Here is a 19,115-nt window from a genome sequence, read left to right on the forward strand (position 1 = left end):
AAATATACATTGGGACCAGCAGTGTGTCAATCTCATGATTATTTTAGGTTGAAGAAAAAATTCTGAGAGAATAGATAGCCTGCCATTGGTGGCATCTCCTGAAAATGACGGTTCCCTAGCTTTCGAATATATCTAAAGATATATATATTTTTTAATTATTTTATAATAAGGGATTGTTGAAACAGATTTTTTTTTCTTGCCTGTGTCTCATTAGGGTGATTTTCCTTCACTTCCTGCCCTGTAGACTCAATAAGAAGTTAGAGGATATTTTCCAAATCTGAGGCAAATCCTCTTAGATATTTACAATAGGAACAAGCATCCCGCCTGGAAGACTACCCTTCTATTACGCTGGTGGTGGCAACTCAGAATTTTATATTTACTATCACTTTCATTTTTGGAGATATTGTTGAGCATATTAGAGAGATTGAAGCTCTCTAACAGGGACACAGACAGTAACAAAAACCTGACAATGGTCAAACTCACTATTCTAAACCTCAAAAAAGTAATGCTTTTAGCAACACCTTGGCAATCTCAACCGATTGTTATTTATCTCAGCATGTTTCCTTTTAGGATCTTTTAAAGCACTATTACAGTAAAATTCAATTATGTGAGAAATTGCATAGAAAATCTGATTGTTTGAAATGTCACAGCTATCTGGATTAGAACCTTTCATGAAGAATTTAAAATAACTAGAAAAACTCCATTTAAGGAGGCTTGGAAAAAACAAGAAGTATTAAAGTGTAGTGAAAAAGTGTGTTAAACTCATTGTTGGTTACAATGTATTGGGTTAGTAACTTGTTTAAAAGCAGATGCTGAATATTCATGTTCCTGTGCCGAACGTGAGACTGGGGATCATTTGGTTGCTCTGTTGCAGAAGTGAACCTGAAAGCATAAGCTTCCATTTGCACTATAAAATAAAGTACTACTAATGAAGGGTGTCCCATGTGCGGCTGCTGCTGTGTTTGGTAAAACTCCTTTTTTTCAGTTGGCACGCTAATGGTGATCACAATCTCTGGTGCTGAGGGTTACAGTTCTGGCTCGAGTACAGTTCTCACACTGGGGCACTTGCTTGCCACCTCTTTCGGGAGAAGTCTTGCATTGTTTTTACAGAATAGAAGACTTTTTGTAATTGGATGAGCTAAAACTGACAATCATCTTCCATTCACAGAAAACCTTGTAATCTGTGAAAAGGATTCAAGACTTTTCTAAATGTAAGAGGTGCTGAGATGAGAAAAGTTGAAAAGTGCACATTGATTCAGTGGTGGTAAATACAGAAGCACTATAAGTAAATAATAGGCAGAGCACTCCAAACAGCTGACGTTTTGTCTGTATATGATACTTTCATTCATAAATATATGAAAATCAAAACAGTACACCCACATCTCCCCACAATTCTTGTATCTAGACAAAGACGAACTCTCAACTACAAGCAACACATGCATTTTCATTAGCACAGGGAGGAGCTGTGGGCTAATTGTACAACAATTATCAAACATCAGTGCACAAGGATAGATACCAGAAAAATCCTTCAGCTGACATGCAGACATTCAAGTAGAGGTAGGAATCACGTCTCAGAGTAAAAACCCATATCTCAAGTGAGATTCACCTGGTGATGAATTGTGAGTTAACCCCACACAAAAGATATATGAAACAGTCCAATCTGCTGGGGAAACAGTCCACACCATGAATAATTCCAAAATATGTGCCAAGGGAAATCCAGATTGTGTTTACACACCAGAAAAGATCTCCACCACTGAAGGCTTACCAGAAGTGTATGACTCCCAACTTCTAAAGAAGTCATATACTGAATAGCATGTGGGAATAATGGTCAGCAAAAGGCAAAGCTTTCAACTTTTGTTTACCAATAAAAATGTACTTACAAGTAAAAGAAGATTCACTGTGCAGTAAAAATGACAATCTGGACCGGCTAAACCTCACTTCCGGGGCTGGTCCTGGAAACCTGTGCCTTAGTTGTGATAGCTTGTTCCAAGCAGGTAAAAACATATGTCTTGCATGGGACTGATGTCCATGCAGATGCACAGAGCACTTTTGCTGCCTAGTTTGGATGCTGATGCTTTTTTTCAAGGAGTATATGATCGCAATGACCTTCGTGCGGGACTGTCTACTTTGAGAACCTGTGTCATTGCTAATCACAGTGTCAAGAACAGAGTGTGCTCCTACAGGAGATGTTGGAGCTAGCCCTCCCTTCTTCAACTTTGGAAGCGGGTAGCCATAGACCTTCAGTTGTATCTGTAAATGTGGACAGGATCAATAAAAAACTTACTGGTGGGTTATTAACCCAAATGTGAGCTAAAAAAAATTAGAAAAGGATAATGGGTGGTCAAGGGTGGCCCACTGGCTAACCCCTTGGATCTGGCACCTTCAATTGCCCCTCACTGTCCTTGTGCTATTGCACAAACCAGTACAACTCCCTACATGCCAATTGTACCTGTCCTTTTGGGAACTCTTGTGGAGCTTTACCCCATCTGAGTTACTACTTTCCTTTGCAGAGAAATCCTGTATGCTTGGATACTGTTGAATCCATGTGCCCATATTAGGTCAATGATGTCAAAGGCATCCCCGCCCCTTTTGTGTATGTGAAGCTGCAGGGCAGGGAATTTCCCACCCACCGCTCATTGGCCCCACACTGCCACATGCCTTTTGAGTATGAACCAAACCCAAGTTCAGTGTCCTTTGGATGTCCATGCTACTTTTCAGAGTGGTACCTTATGACCATGGCAAGATCTAGGGGGGTGGTGAGGTGGGCTGCACCCCCCCCAGATTTCACTTGTGCTGTCATCCTATCAGAACAGTGATCATCCAAGCAGCAGGTGACACAGGACGGCCCTTCATCGGGCTGTACACACAGGAGTGCAGGGCTTAATCTCTGGAAGCATAGAGAACACAGGAAGCAGACACTGCACTTAAAGCAGAAGGCACCAATTGGCAGTAAAATTCAGATAAGACATTGCTGTAAAAATGGCAGAGTAGACTTACTAGGCATCTTATAGGATGATGCCCTTAACTCAACATGATTCTGTATACCTAACAGTTTAAAAAAATCCTTTGCATAGTGTTACCTAAAGACCATACAAAGTATAACAACATGGCTAAAATATAGGAAGGAAGTATCATCCTAAAAGAATTCATGGAAATAACAGAATTTTGAAATCCAGATGTCTGAATAATAGGAAGGTACCTTCAGGTGATTGGACACCGGCAATCAAAATGTTATGAGGACCCCCATGCAATCCATCCCACTCCCAGCAATCCTCAGTTCTGTATCAAACAAACAATCAAGACCATAGAGGGGAAGGTGTCCTGTACTGTACTCTGAAAAATGGTGTTTACAAATAAGTAAATAAAAAAAAAAAAAAAAATTCTTGCTCATACAGTACAGGATACAAGCAGATTCAGAGATGACTGGGACTTATCCAAGCAATACCAATGAAGGCAGGATAAAACAGCAACAAAAACCAGACAACATACCCCTCAGGAACATCACAAAGGGCCCAAAACAGCAGCTTAAAAGCACATTGCAGCCAAAATTAGTATCTGCCAATTTTGTGAACCAGCCTATGTGGCAGCCTTACAAATTTGCAACACAAATCTGCAACACAAATCAAGCTTGATGTTGAAAAGCCCAGGATACACTAATGGATCTAGCAGAATGGGCCTTCACCTGGAAAGGGAGGATCCCTATCCGTTGCCAAGTTGGGTGCCTGAGGCAAGATCCAGTACCTGAAGCACCTTTACATGCCATCTCTGAATCCTCTCGACGATACAGCCCCCAAGGATAGTGAGGACGTTGATAAGGGCAACGAACATTCAGAGTACATGCAGTAAAAGAGATATCCAACACCTAAAGACACCAGCAAAGAACTGAGGATTCCTGAGAGTGGGTTGTTATATGGGGGTCACCATAGCCAGTATTCCTGAATCTGCCAGTGCCCTGTACTGTATAATTAAAAAATTTAATATTTCTCATGCACCTTCCCTTTAAAGGATAAATTCACCTTTGGGAACATGTTCCACCCGTTTTTAGGGTGGAACATGTAATATGTTCCCATACCCTCAGCCACCACAAACCCCCCTACCTCTGCCTGACAGTACGGGGAGAAATTTGAAAACATTGCTCAGTCCACACGCTGCATCATTCATTTACGGACTTTCGTGAATGAATCAACTGCAAGTCCTAACAGCCTTAGCTGCTGTCAGCTTGTAGTTTTCAATGAACTACGACGGTGCTGTGGTAGTTCATTGAAGCTTCCTGTCAGAATGCTTGCTCATACATCCCGTACAGCAAGCAGCTATTCTGACAGGTCTGCAGGAGACCTGCATGACATCAGCGATCTACTGCTCACTGGTGCAATGCTTTCCAGGCTGCTGTAGACAAAAATAACAAATGCACATTTTTTTACCTGCAAAAAATATGTTTATTTAATATTTGTCTAAAAGGTGAATGTATCCTTTAAAGTATTTATTTATTTTTATTGGATAGGGATTAGTACACCTGTCAGGTTTTTATTGTTGCCTGTGATCCTATTAGGATCATTCACACCCTCTATATTTGTCATGTGTACCATTATCATCAAAAGTGAAAGTAAAAAAGAAAAAAAAAAAAAAAAAATCTACATTTTGGGTTTTCCCCAGAACAGTAGTAGAGGGGAAAATTTTCAATGTGGCCACAAATTCTGCTGCTCCCAGCGACAACCATGAATTCCCTCAGTTTGGCTGGTTTTCCTCTCACTTCTGCACTAAGGGACAGTAAGCAAAGTGATGCTAAGAAAAAAAAAGAAAAGAAATAAAAAACCTGACGGGTTAGATCTCTTCCTTACGCTAAAATCTAAAATGAAAAATATAGGTAAGTAAAGTATAGGTATTTGCAAAATAACATACTTGATATATTGATAGGGTATAGGCTACACCATTTGCCATTTATATCAAGGAAATCTACTGAATGGAAACCGTCCTTAACAGAACTGAATTAACACTAATAGAAGGAAAAAAAAAAAAAAAAAAATCAGGTACAGTTTGCAGAGCCAAAAATCTGGTATTCATTCTCCCATTTGAAGGTGTGAGATAACACAGTTTAATCCTAACAATTTATAATAATATTGGTGAAATGTAAACAATTTACATTAATAACTATTAAAACATGGCTAATGACAGGCTTTTCTTTATTATTACTACTAAATTATTCTTTTAATAAAAAAAAAAATATATGCAGAAAAGCACTAGCAACAAATTAGCATCCATAAGTGAAAAACAAAATATCCATCCTGCAATTTGTTTTGACAAAAAATATATATACAGTATCTCACAGAAGTGAGTCCACCCCTCACATTTTTGTAATATTTTATTCTATCTTTTCATGTGACTACATTGTAGCAAAGTGTCATTTCTTCAGTGTTAAGTAGTCAGTGTACAGCTTGTATAACAGTGTAAATTTGCTGTCCCCTCAAAATAACTCAACACACAGCCATTAATGTCTAAACCGCTGGCAACAAAAGTGAGTCCACCCCTAAGTGAAAATGTCCAAATTGGGCCCAAAGTGTCAATATTTTGCATGGCCACCATTATTTTCTAATGCAGCCTTAACCCTCTTGGGCATGGAGTTCACCAGAGCTTCACAGGTTGTCACTGGAGTCCTCTTCCACTCCTCCATGACGACATCACGGAGCTGGTGGATGTTGGAGACCTTGCGCTCCTCCACCTTCCGTTTGAGGATGTCCCACAGATGCTCAATAGGGTGTAGGTCTGGAGACATGCTTGGCCAGTTCATCACCTTTACCATCAGCTTCTTTATCAAGGCAGTGGTTGTCTTGGAGGTGTGTTTGGGATCAATATGATGGAAAATAAAGATATAATAAAATACTTACAAAAATGTGAGGGGTGTACTCACTTCTGTGAGATACTCTGTGTGTGTGTGTGTGTATATATATATATATATATATATATATATATATATATATATATATATATAAATAAAATATCGGCACATCTATGACCTAAACAGTGGACTAATTTGAAATCGTGTAATGTTATTGAGAACAGTATTAACAGTTGTACAGGTTAATGGGTGAAGACTATAGGATGGAAATAGATCCAGCACATCATACAAATAACTCTATGAAATCTGCTACCCAAATGCAGGTGCTCCTCACAAACAGTGTAATAGTGGACATTAGGCCTCATGTACACCAGTGTGCAGAGATGTCAATTTTTCTCACACATTCTGCAAGGGCACAACAAAATCTATTGTTCTCTATGTGCCCTGCTAACACCACTATACTAGTATCACAGGCAGACCTTACATTTGCACTCCTGTGACCCAGAGTCAACTGACAGTGGACTATTGGCTGACGTGGCAGAGCGGTTCCAGGCTCTGGAAGGATCCTGACAATATTATCAGGATCCACTTAGCTGCCTGATTGACAATGTTGACAGCCAAAGCCAGCTGCACCCACCCCCTCCCCAGTTAGATGCACCAGTGAGCGCTGGAGGAGCAGAGTTGAGAGCGGTGCCTGTCAGTCACCACTCTGTTCTGAGCCGATCGAGAACTGAGCAGTCATGTGCTCAGCCAGTTCTTGGGCTTAGAGCCAATGTGGGACAGCTGCAGCATAGAGGTGACCACGTGTTTTTTTTTTTGTTCACAACTGCCAAAGATCTCCTTTAACAACTTGCTGACCTGGTAATAGCCGTATGGTGGCTACATAGCGGCCGGCTAATTCTGGAAGGGCGTCATATGATGTCCTCCTGTTATCGCACTCCCCCAGTGGCACGCATAGGGAAGTGTAGGTGATCACTGTGTCCCTTGGACACAGCATATCACAGAGTTAAATAGCAAATCACAGCGGCCCCTAACCATGTGATCACTCTGTCCAATGAATGAGCAATTACTTTGTAAATAAAGCAGGGTTATGCCTGGGCCGGCTCTCTCATTTGTTGCTGCACAGTGAGTTTTTCTTCTGTACTGTGCCCTGTAGTGCCCATCAATGAGTGCTTCTCAGTGTTCAGTGCCCTACAGTGCTCATCAGTGACCATCAGTGCTACCTCATCACTGCAGCTTATCAGTATACAACAGTGTCCATCAGTGCTGCTTCATCACTGCAGCTTATCAGCATACATCAGTGCCGCCCTATCAGTGGATCCTCATCAGTGCTCGTCAGTGTCACCTCATCAGTGCACAGCAAGGCCAGTTTAACAGTGAAGTGCACATCAGTGCAACCTCATCAGTGCCAATTAGTGTAGCCTGATCAGAGCAGCCTTGTCAGCACCCACCAGTGCAGCCTCATCACACTCCGGTGCTACTTGGATGATGGGCCTCTGTATGGGGCCAGGCTGTTAAAAGATCTCACACGTGGTATCCCCATACTCAGGAGGGGGAGTAGCAGAATGTATTTTAGAGTGTATTTTTTGGTATTTACATCTTAGGAGTTCTAAATATCTTATAAAAATGGACAACGGTGTAAAAAACAAAAAAACCTCAATTTTCTTTCCACATTTTCCAAAATCTTGTGGAAAAAAATTGATATGTTCAAAAGACTCATCACTCACAGAATATACGTTGGGTGTTTGCTTCTCAAAATGGGGTCATTTTGTGGGTAATTCAATTGTCCTGGTGCTTCAGGGCTTTCAAAAGTGTAATAGGTAGTTATTAGATGTGTAATTTATGTCCCTAGAACACCCAAAAAGGTGCTCCTTGCATGTTGGGCTTCTCTATGTGGCCAGGCTGTGGAAAAGTCTCACACGTGGTATCAGCATACTCAGGAGGAGCAGCAGAATGTGTTTGGGGTGTAATTGCAAGTATGTCTATGCTGTCTGTGATAAATATATATGAATATTTTGTTGGGAAAAAAAAATAAATTTAAATTTTCCAAAGAATTGTGGGGAAAAAAAATAACTTAAAAAAAAAAAACTCACCATACCTCATACTAGGGGGTTCAGTGGCGCTTAAGGGATCAAAAAAGAGGCACCAATCTAAATATATAGAGACAGTCCTCAAAGGTCAATGTTAATCCAGAAATGAAAGTTGCGAGTAAAAATCCAAGGGCTACTGTCCAGATACTCGTGGACCGCTAGGCTGCACTGGTGGTGACCAGGGCTCCAAGGATGCTATGGGATGCGAGGCCAACAGCTGTGACATCATGGAAGTGGAAAGGAGGGGACCAGCAAACAGATTGGCCAGTTCTGCAGGTAATGACGCCCACAGCAATATCCACTAGACCCGAACAAGGCTCAGCATTGAGGAGCCTGTATTGTGTGATATGCAAGCCATCATATTCTTCTTGCGAGTTGTTCTTACTATAACTAATAAAAAGTTTTATTATATATACTACACTCAGATAAGTGCTGCTGTGCTTTCATTTTTATATCCATGCCGCTTACTCAATACTTTGAAATATCTACTTTCCAAAAAGAGGTTATATGTGGGGTATTTGTACTGCACTGGCATGTTAGGGCCTCAAGAAATGAGAGGCCATCAGGTGTGATCAATTTTCAGTGATTAGTGCTATAGCTTGTAGAGACTTCATAGCTTTCACACAGACCAAATAATATACACTGATTTGGGTTATTATTACCAAAGAAATGTAGCAGTGTATATTTTGGTCAAAATTTATGAAGAAAAATTATTTATGTGCAAAAGTTTATAACTAAGCAAAACACTTTTTTCAAAAATTCCAGTCTTTTTTTGTTTACAGCCCAAAATTAAAAAAACCCAGTGGTGATTAAATACCACCAAAAGAAAGCTCTATTTGTGTAAAAAGATTACATAAATTTCATATGTGTACAATGTTGCATGACTGAGTAGTTGTCAAAGTGTGAGAGCACTGAAAGCTGAAAATTGGCCTGGGCAGTAAGGGGGTATAAGTGCCCACTGGGCAAGTGGTTAATCTTTTTAATTTCTGCAGTTCAGTGGGGTACAGAGGAAACTATGGCAGTTGTTGGTCTTTTCCATGGACACTCAATATAGTATCTTATAGAAAGAAAGCCAATTTATCACACTTCATGTCAAAACATAGTAACCAGCATGTGTCATAATGGCACATACCTATTAAGTGTCTTTATTACAAAAAAGACATGAGCGATACCCAGCACGGGGCTGCTTTTACTAAGAACCATGTGCGAATCTTTCCTAAAACTGCAGCTTATCAACAAGGAATGGGTCGGTGAAGCTGCTGGAGTGCAGGCACTTCATTTTGATTGGACACTAAAAAAAAGAGGCCCTACAAAGTGGCTCGCTCCTATAAAGACTGCAGCCAATGTACCACTAAAGCATAAGCTGCAAGAGAATGTACATTATACTGTATTGATTCCATGAATACAGCATAATTGTTAGACTAAACCGATTTCCACCACAAGCGTAAATTTTGTATTTATTTATGGTACTTATATAGTGCGGTCAATTTACGCAGTGCTTAACATTACATATATTGTAAATTCTGTACAAAACATTTTAGAGTCAAATGAGGAAAACAATTTAGGAAATTGTAATAAAAAAAATAAATACACACACACACGTTCAAAATAATAGCAGTCAGACATCACTAACCTGATCAATCACTGTTTTTGGTAGAAATGATATTTCTACATGGCAAATAATTTACTAGCAGGTGTAGTAGAGTAATAGAAATCCAACAGACCCAACAGTCATGACATGCATGCTGCTGATTCTGTGTAATTGAATCACTAATTGAAAGGGGCATGTTCAAAATAATAGCAGTGTGGTGTTCTATTAGCGAGGTCAGTCATTCTTTGAAAAACAGTTGGCAATTATTGCCCTTATTTAAGGAAGGAAGGCAGCAAAATGTTGTACATGCTGGTTACAGTGCATTTCTCTCTGAAATTCTGAGGAAAATGGGTCGTTGCAGGCATTGTTCAGAAGAACAGCGTACCTTGATTAAAAAGTTGATTGGAGAGGGGAAAACATATAAAGAAGTGCAGAAAATGATAGGCTGCTCAGCTAAAATGATTGCAAATGCTTTAAAATGGCAACCAAAACCTGAAAGACGTGGAAGAAAGTGAAAAACTACCATTCGAATGGATAGAAGAATAGGCAAGGACTCAGCCAACAATCAGCTCCAGGAAGATCAAAGAAGGTCTAAAGTTACCTGTGAGTACTGTTACAATTAGAAGACACCTATGTGAAGCCAAGCTATCTGCAAGAAGTCCCCGCAAAGTCCCACTGTTGAAAAAAACATGCTGAAGAGGTTACAATTTGCCAAACAGCACATTGACTGGCCTAAAGAGAAATGGCGCAACATTTAAAAGAACACGTCCAAAATATCAGTAAGGGGTACCCTAAACACAGTGTTTCTAAGCATTTTGCTACGCACCACAACCAAGATCCATCAGAATTGCAATTCTGGGGAATACAACACAATAAAAAAAAACACTGGCGGGGGAGCCACAAAGTCCGTACATTACGTAAACTTGAATCCAAATGGATATATATTATGCAAACTCAGGCCCCCCGAGGGCTGAATATTGAATTTGATCTTAATTGTTTCATTAGTGATTTTTAGAGGTTTTATGTCATTCTGTAAACACTTTGCATGTATGTACTGCAAACATCTGGTCACTCGGATATTATTTTTAATTATCTATTTAAATTATTTTTTAATAAGATTTCAAACAATTTAAATCTCTTCTATAATCTGGTCAGTTGGGGTTTTATTACTATTTTATATTATTTATTATATTTTATGTTTAGTATATACAATCCAAGGATTTATTAAAGCTTATCAACATTAATTGGTTTTTAATTATAATACCGTACAGAGACATATAATGTATATGAAGTAAAAGAATATGACAGTAAGGCATTATATTTAATTTAAGTGCAAGACAATAATTAACATTTAATATAGTAAAAAGAGGTATGGGACCCACAACAAAATGGCTGCGTTATAATGTCCCTCATTATCGGGACTTCAAGAAAATGGCCACAATGTTTTTGCATAAGCAATTGAATAATTGACATTGGGATTCCCTATAAATCAGAAGCAGACTCACCACCACGCTATCCTGACGAAGCTGCGTGAAGCGTGGCGTAACGCGTAGACATAGCAACGTGATGACGTACTTCCGGTATTTTTCTGACACTTCCGGTCCATCGCCATCTTGGCACTCCAAAAGATCCAGCAGTACACCCAGCAGTACACCCATGGACAGTGGCACTAACGCTCTGTAAATATCCAGCTAAATGTGAGTGTACACCTGGCGTTTCTTGCCTTTAATAAATGTCACAAGCGGTAATACACTATGGAGAATTTATGTGTTCTTATTACATGATCTCCAACTTTATGAGTATATAAGCTTTCTTTCGCACTCACACAGTGCACACAGTCCTCCACCCACACCGACGGGAACACCATGGACCTCATTTTCGCTGATCTCTGCACCCTCCACAACTTCACTAACACCCCCTTCCCTCTCTCTGACCACAACCTCATTACGTTCTCCATCTCCCCATTCTCTAACTCCCCCCCCACCAAATGTCAAACCATCACCAGCCATAACCTCCGCAACCTGAACCCGGCCCCTCTCCGCTCTGCAGCTGACCGTCTGTACGACAGTATCCTTCCACTGTCCTGCCCTGACCTGGCCACTACTGCGTACAACGACTCGCTGTCAGCTGCCCTAGACTCCTTAGCACCCCTAACCACACGTAGCATTAGACCCCGACCGCTTCAACCCTGGCAGAGCGACCACACTAAAAATCTCAAATGACGCAGTCGTGCGCTGGAGTGATTATGGCGCAAAACCAGATCCGCTTGAGCGTTCTCCCTCTACAAATCCACCTTCCTCACCTACACCTCCTCCCTCCACGCCGCCAAACAAGCCTACTTCATAACTGTCAACAACGCCCTCTCCTCCAGTCCTCGCCGGCTCTTCTACACTTTCAACTCCCTACTCTCTCCCCCTCCACCTCCACCCAGTACCTCACTCACCGCCCACGAGATTACCAATCACTTCCAAAACAAGATTGACGCAATCCGTAAGGACATTGCCAATACTCAATTTACCTCCCCACCTAGCCTCCCTCCCGCCATTACCCCATCAACTCTCCTCTGACCTCGCAACCGCCCTGCCCCCCACCACACCTAACATCCCGCACACTATAACCTCCCCAACACTGCGCTCCTTCAGCCCTGCTACCACTGAGATCACTAAGGTCTTCTCAGAAGCCAGCCTCACCACTTGCCCCCGTGACCCTGTCCCCACACAACTCCTCCAGTCACCCTCCTTCTCCATCCTACGCTCCCTCACCCACATCTTCAATCTCTCCCTCTCTACTGGCGCATTCCCCTCCCCCTAAAGCATGGGCACATCACCCCCATACTCAAAAAACCCTCCCTGGACCCCACCAACCTGAACAACCTTAGACCCATCTCCCTGCTGCCATTCACATCCAAGCTCCTTGAGCGCTTAGTCTACATCCGCCTAAGCTCCCACCTCACTGATCCACTACAGTCTGGCTTCCGTCCCCTACACTCCACCGAAACCGCCCTATTCAAAATCACTAATGACCTGCTAACCGCCAAAGCTAATGGCCACTACTCAGTCCTCCTACTCCTCGACCTCTCCGTGGCCTTCGACACAGTTGACCACCCCCTCCTCCTTACTAAACTACACTCCCTTGGCATCAGAGACTCTGCTCTCTCCTGGCTTTCCTCCTATGTATCCCAACGCTCCTTCAGCATTACCTATAACGCTACCACCTCCCCCTCTCTGTCGGGGTCCCCCAAGGCTCTGTCCTCGGGCCCCTTCTTTTCTCCATCTACACCTCCTCCCTCGACAAACTGATACACTCACACTGCTTCAACTATCACCTCTACGCAGACGACACGCAAATTTACCTTTCCACCCCTCACTCCTTCAGTCTCCGCCCGTATCACCCACCTTCTGAACGACAGACTGGATGTCGCTCCGTTTCCTCAAATTGAACCTTTCCAAAACCGAGCTCCTAGTTTTCCCCCCAGCTCGTGCCCCCCCCCCCCTCTCCATCACAACCAACAACGCCACCATCAATCCCACCCTGCCAAAGTCCTAGGTATCACCCTGGACTCAAACCTATCCTTCCAACCTCATGTCCAATCGCTGGCAACTTCATGCAGGCTCCACCTCCGCAACATCTCCAAGATACGTACGTTCCTAACCCCCGACACTACTAAACAACTCGTTCACTCCCTTATCTCCTCACGCCTGGACTACTGCAACTACCTTCTTACCGGCCTACCCTAACACAGGCTATCCCCGCTTCAGTCCATCCTGAACTCAGCAGCCAGACTCATCCACCTTGCCAACCGCTCCACTTCTGCCACCCCCCTCTGCCATTCCCTCCACTGGCTTCTGATTGCCCAACGCATTGAATTCAAACTACTAACATTGACATACAAAGCCATTCATAACGCTGCCCAAAACTACCTCACCGACCTGATACCCAAATACCACCCAGCCCGCACTCTTCGCTCCTCACAAGACCTCCTACTCTCTAGCTCCCTGGTCTCCACCTCCCACGCCCAACTGCAGGACTTCTCCAGGTCTTCCCCCATCCTCTGGAACTCTCTACCCCAATCCATCAGACTGTCACTACCCTCCTCACCTTCAGGCGCACCCTGAAAACCCATCTCTTCAGGGAAGCCTACCCCACCCTCACCTAACAGCCGATCTCCTCTACTCCTCTTACCACTCCATCCCCCACAGCCACTTCCTCCTGTACCTCTATCCCCTCCCTCCTAGATTGTAAGCTCGAAAGAACAGGGCCCTCGAACCCCTCGTGTATTGTTTTGTTACTGTATTGTCCCATGTACTGTACCCCACTACAATGTACAGCGCTGAGCAAACCTTTTTGCGCTAAATACTGAATAATAATAATAATAATTTGGTAGTTTTTCGCTTTCTTCCACGTCTTTCAGGTTTTGGTTGCCATTTTAAAGCATTTGCGATCATTTTAACTGAGCAGCCTATCATATTCTGCACTTCTTTATATGTTTTCCCCTCTCCAATCAACTTTTTAATCAAGGTACGCTGTTCTTCTGAACAATGCCTGCAACGACCCATTTTCCTCAGAATTTCAGAGAGAAATGCACTGTAACCAACATGTACAACATTTGCTGCCTTCCTTCCTTAAATAAGGGCAATAATTGCCACCTGTTTTTCAAAGAATGAATGACCTCACTAATAGAACTCCACACTGCTATTATTTTGAACATGCCCCTTTCAATTAGCGATTTAATTACACAGAATCAGCAGCATGCATGTTACGACTGTTGGGTTTGTTGGATTTCTATTACTCTACTACACCTGCTAGTAAATTATTTGCCATGTAGAAATATCATTTCCACCAAAAACAGTGATTGATCAGGTTAGTGATGTCTGACTGCTATTATTTTGAACACAACTGTACACCTGCGGTCGAGGAGTTGTTTGGAATGCCTGAATCCAATGATTTGTAGGGATGTCCTAATACTTTTGGCACTATATGTATATAAATTGCTCAAAAAAAAAAAAAAAAAAAAAAAAAAAAAAAAAAAAAAAAAAAAAAAAAAAAGGGAGCACTTTATCAGATTATAGCATCAAGTCAATTAAACTCCCGGGATATTGATCTGGTCAGTTAAGTAGCAGAGGGGGTTGTTAATCAGTTTCAGCTGCTTTGGTGTTAATGAAATTAACAACAGGTGCACTAGATGGGCAACAATGAGACGACCCCCAAAACAGGAATGGTTTTACAGGTGGATGCCACTATAATTTTTTTCCCTACTCATCTTTTCTGACTATTTTTCACTAGTTTTGCATTTGGCTAGGGTTAGTGTCACTACTGGTAGAGGCAATACCTGGACCCTACAGAGGTTGCACAGACAGTCCAACTCCTCCAGGGTGACACATCAATACGTGCCATTGCCAGAAGGTTTGCTGTGTCTTCCAGCACAGTCTCAAGAGCATGGAGGAGATTCCAGGAGACAGTTACTCTAGGAGAGCTGGACAGGGCCGTAGAAGCTCCTTAACCCAATCAGCAGGACCGGCATCTGCTCATTTGTTCAAGTAGGAACAGGATGTGCACTGCCAGAGCCATACAAAATGACTTCCAGCAGACTTCATGATGGTCTGAGGGCCCAATGTCATCTAGTGGGCCCTGTGCAAATAGCCCAGCACTATAGAGATTGGTTGGCTTTTGCCAATGAACACCAGAATTGGCAGGTCCGCCACTGGCGCTCTGTGCATTTCACAGATGAGAGCAGGTTCACCCTGATCACGTGACAAGGCTCTGGAGAAGGCGTGGAGAACAATATGCTGCCTGTAATTGGATGGAGTGTGTCTGAACAGTAATTTTAAAGTCTTGCTACAGATTGGAATTGGATTTAGGTCTGGACTTTGACTGGGCCATTCTAACACATGAATATACTTTGATCTAAACCATTCCATTTTAGCTCTGGCTGTATGTTTAGCGTCGTAAGGTTTTGCGTTTAGGCCAAAAAGTAACATTTTGGTCTCATCGGACCAGAGCACCTTCTTCCACGTTTGCTGTATCCCCCATATGGCTTCTCACAAACTGCAAATCGGGACCTCTTATGGATTTCTTTCAAACAACGGCTTTCTTCTTGCCACTTCCATAAAGGCCAGATTTGAGGAGTGCACGACTAATAGTTGTCCTGTGGGCAGATTTTCCCACCTGAGCTGTGGATCTCTGCAGCTCCTCCAGAGTTACCATGGGCCTCTTCTTTGATTAATGATCTCCTTGCCCGGCCTGTCAGTTTAGGTGGATGACCATGTCTTGGTAGGTTTACAGTTGTGCCCTACTCTCTCCATTTTCAGATGATGGATTGAAAAGTGCTCTGGGAGATGTTCAAAGCTTGGGATATTTTTTTTATAACCCAAGCCTTTAAACTTTTCCACAACTTTATCCCTGACCTGTCTGGTATGTTCCTTGGCCTTCAGGATGCTGTTTGGCTTCACAGAACAGCTGTATTTATTCTGAAATTAAATTCCACACAGGTGGACTTTATTTGCTAGTGAGGTATCAGAGTAAAAGGGGGCTGAATACAAATTCACGACATACTTTTCAGATATTTATTTGGAAAACATTTAGAAAATCATTTATCATTTTCCTTCCAGTTCACAGTTGTGTGTCACTTTGTGTTGGTCTATCACATAAAAATCCCAATAAAATACATTTATATTTTTGGTTGTAACGACAAAATGTGGGCAATTTCAAGGGGTATGAATACTTTTTCAAGGCACTGTATCCAGCCGGATATTTTCCCTCCATTGAGATCTGATGTGTTTTCAAGGTGTTTTTTTTTTTTTGAGCAGTGTATATACACAACAGACAAAATTTTTGGGAGAAAAAAAAAAAAATTATATATATATATATTTATTTTCCAACTGCTGTTGGTGGTGTTTAATGACCACTGGGGTTTTATATTTTTTTGCACTATCAAATGGAAAAAAAATAAACCAAACTACTTTATTCTAAAACATATCCAATAAAATCGAATTTATTCATAAATTTAGGCCAAAACATATTCTGCTACATATCTTTGGTTAAAAAAAAAAAAAAGCCCACTATGTGTATATTAATTGGTTTGTGTGAAAGTTGTCTACAAGCTATGATATATACTGTATATTCAAAAACTGATAGTACATCAGGACTTGACAACCTATCTCATTTCTTGAGGCACTTAAAATGCCAGGACAGTACAAATACCCATCCCCCCCAAATTAGCCCTGTTTGGAAAATCTGAGGTTTTTATTATGAGGCATAATTTGTTTTTGAAAATGAAGCCATTAAATACTTTTTTCACAATTTTTCTCTTACATCATCATCATATGACTGGTGTGGTGATGGTCAGGGATACTGAATGGTGACACTGCTTAAAAATATATATTTACATTACATTCATAACACCTGTGACTATTGTGTGCTGTGATTGGCCCACAGCTATCACATGGTCCAGGGTACTGTGATTGGTTCAGGTATCATGTGTAAGCTGTGGGCCAATCAAAATACTGAAAACAGCTATTATGAATGGAATGCGTTCATAACAGTTGTGTTAAATTGTCATCATGTGACCGCATAGTGAGCATGTGATCCTCCGCACACTCAATGGCCAGGTATCAGGAGCCGCAATCCGCTGATTCCAGTGAACACTGTGGTTGTGGAAGTGGCACGCTGGATGCCAATCAGCTGGTGACATACATGTTCTTGATCCAGCCTGCCCATCCACAGTACATTTACTGTAGGGGGCAGCAAGGGGTTCAAAAGAAGCCAAAAAGCACAAAATATTGTATAGCACTGCAAAGCCAACAAATACATATGTAGTATATTTAAAATATACCTATAAGCAATGCTTTCAAAACATTAACACATGCTAATAAATTTAATTGATTTGCATGCAGGTCATCTTACTTCTAACTTTACAGGGGGACGGACTGTGGTCAGTGGGAAAAGAAAGGCCCCTGGCATCAGTGGGAATAAACAATGCCCTATCAATGGTAACGGGAGGAATAGTGCCCCATCCTTGGTGTCATTGGAACAGGGCCCCGTCCTTGGGAAGATTAGTGCCTCATCATTGATGTCAGTAGAAGGATTAGTGTCCCATCTTTTGAGTCAGTGGGAGGAATAGTACTTCATCATTGGTGTCAGTGGGAGGAAAAGTGCCCCACCATTGATGTCAGTTGGAGAAATAGTGCTTCATCATTGGTATCAATGAGACCAATAGTGTCCCATCATTGGTGCCAGTGGGAGGATTAGTGCCCCACTATCATTGTCTGGAATATGCCTCACTGTTGCGGAGAGTGGGGGTAATAATACCCCAAGGGCCAGATAAAAGCAAGCAAAGGGCCACATCCAGCCTCTGGGCCACACTTTGGAGACTACCGGTCTAGACAAATACATATCTAAGGCATCCTTTTAAAAAGGTAATTGACATCCCAACGTTACAATTTCAAATTTAAGGTATCTAATAGCTTCAATGACCCCTGCCATCTTATATCTGTTGGAGATTATGTCCTACTGAAGAGGTTTGTGACTGACTCCTCTCAAAGATAGGATATTGCTCTCCAATTTATCAAAGAGTGAAGCGAACATTACACTTTGTAAATGTGGTTGGGTGAAACTATATACTCAGCAGCCACTGAGGAGGGTCCAGTGTTGCAGAGCCACTTATTACTGTAAATTGCAGGATGTTGATGGGGAGCCTAGTTTCCACCAAAGACTATGTTCCCTGAAGTGTGAGGGACTGGAACATTCCTACCCAGCCTGAAAAGACCAGCCATTGTCCTGATCACTTTGCAGTGATAAGGAAGGAAAGACTTCACAATTGTTAAGGCTGGGCTGGAGATCCATTAACCTAGGGAATTTCATGCTTGGCTATACAGGAGCAGTGATGGGCCAAAAACCCCCTGTTCAGGTTGCGTTCGAACATTCCAAACTAACGAAAGTTCGACCGTGAACGTTGAACATAATGCAAGTCTATGGGACTCAAACTTGTGAATTCAAAAGTGCCCATTGTGAAGGCTTATATGCAAGTTACTGGCCCTAAAAAGGGGTATGGGAACTCAGGTACTGCCCTGAGGGACATGAATCAGTGCAAAAGAAAAAAACAAAAAAACAGTTTTTAAAAAGGGGCAGTCATTTTTCATTGCTTAACCTCCCTAGCGGTCTAATTATGTCAGTATTTCTGTTCTCAAAGCAGTACTTTTTTTGCATGGAAATTTGTTGTTCTTTTTATTGTAGGCCTGTAATTCTTAGGAATAACTCACTGAAATCTGTCCAAGCAAGAGTCTAATAAACATCCCGGGTATGATAATTTTGAAAACACAAAAATCATAAATAATAATTTAATAAACTTAAAAATAAAATACATTTAATTCAATCCAAAAACATTGAAATTTGAAATATAGCGCCAAGTTCACACATCATTGAGCTTAGTCGCAAAAGAGTTTTCAGTGTCTGGTGACGAATTTCCCCACGAGTCATCACTCAATTCTGCAAGTGGTTCTAATTTACTATCGCTGTTCTCTAGCTGGTCTAAAATCACTTTTGACCTAAAAGGGATGCTTTTTGGACGCCATGGACGTTTCTCAGTTTCCAGGCAGAAAGAACA

This window comes from Staurois parvus, unplaced genomic scaffold (genome assembly GCF_062004578.1).
Source record: "Staurois parvus isolate SC_StPar_1 unplaced genomic scaffold, SC_StPar_1.0 ptg000953l, whole genome shotgun sequence".
NCBI lineage: Eukaryota > Metazoa > Chordata > Amphibia > Anura > Ranidae > Staurois > Staurois parvus.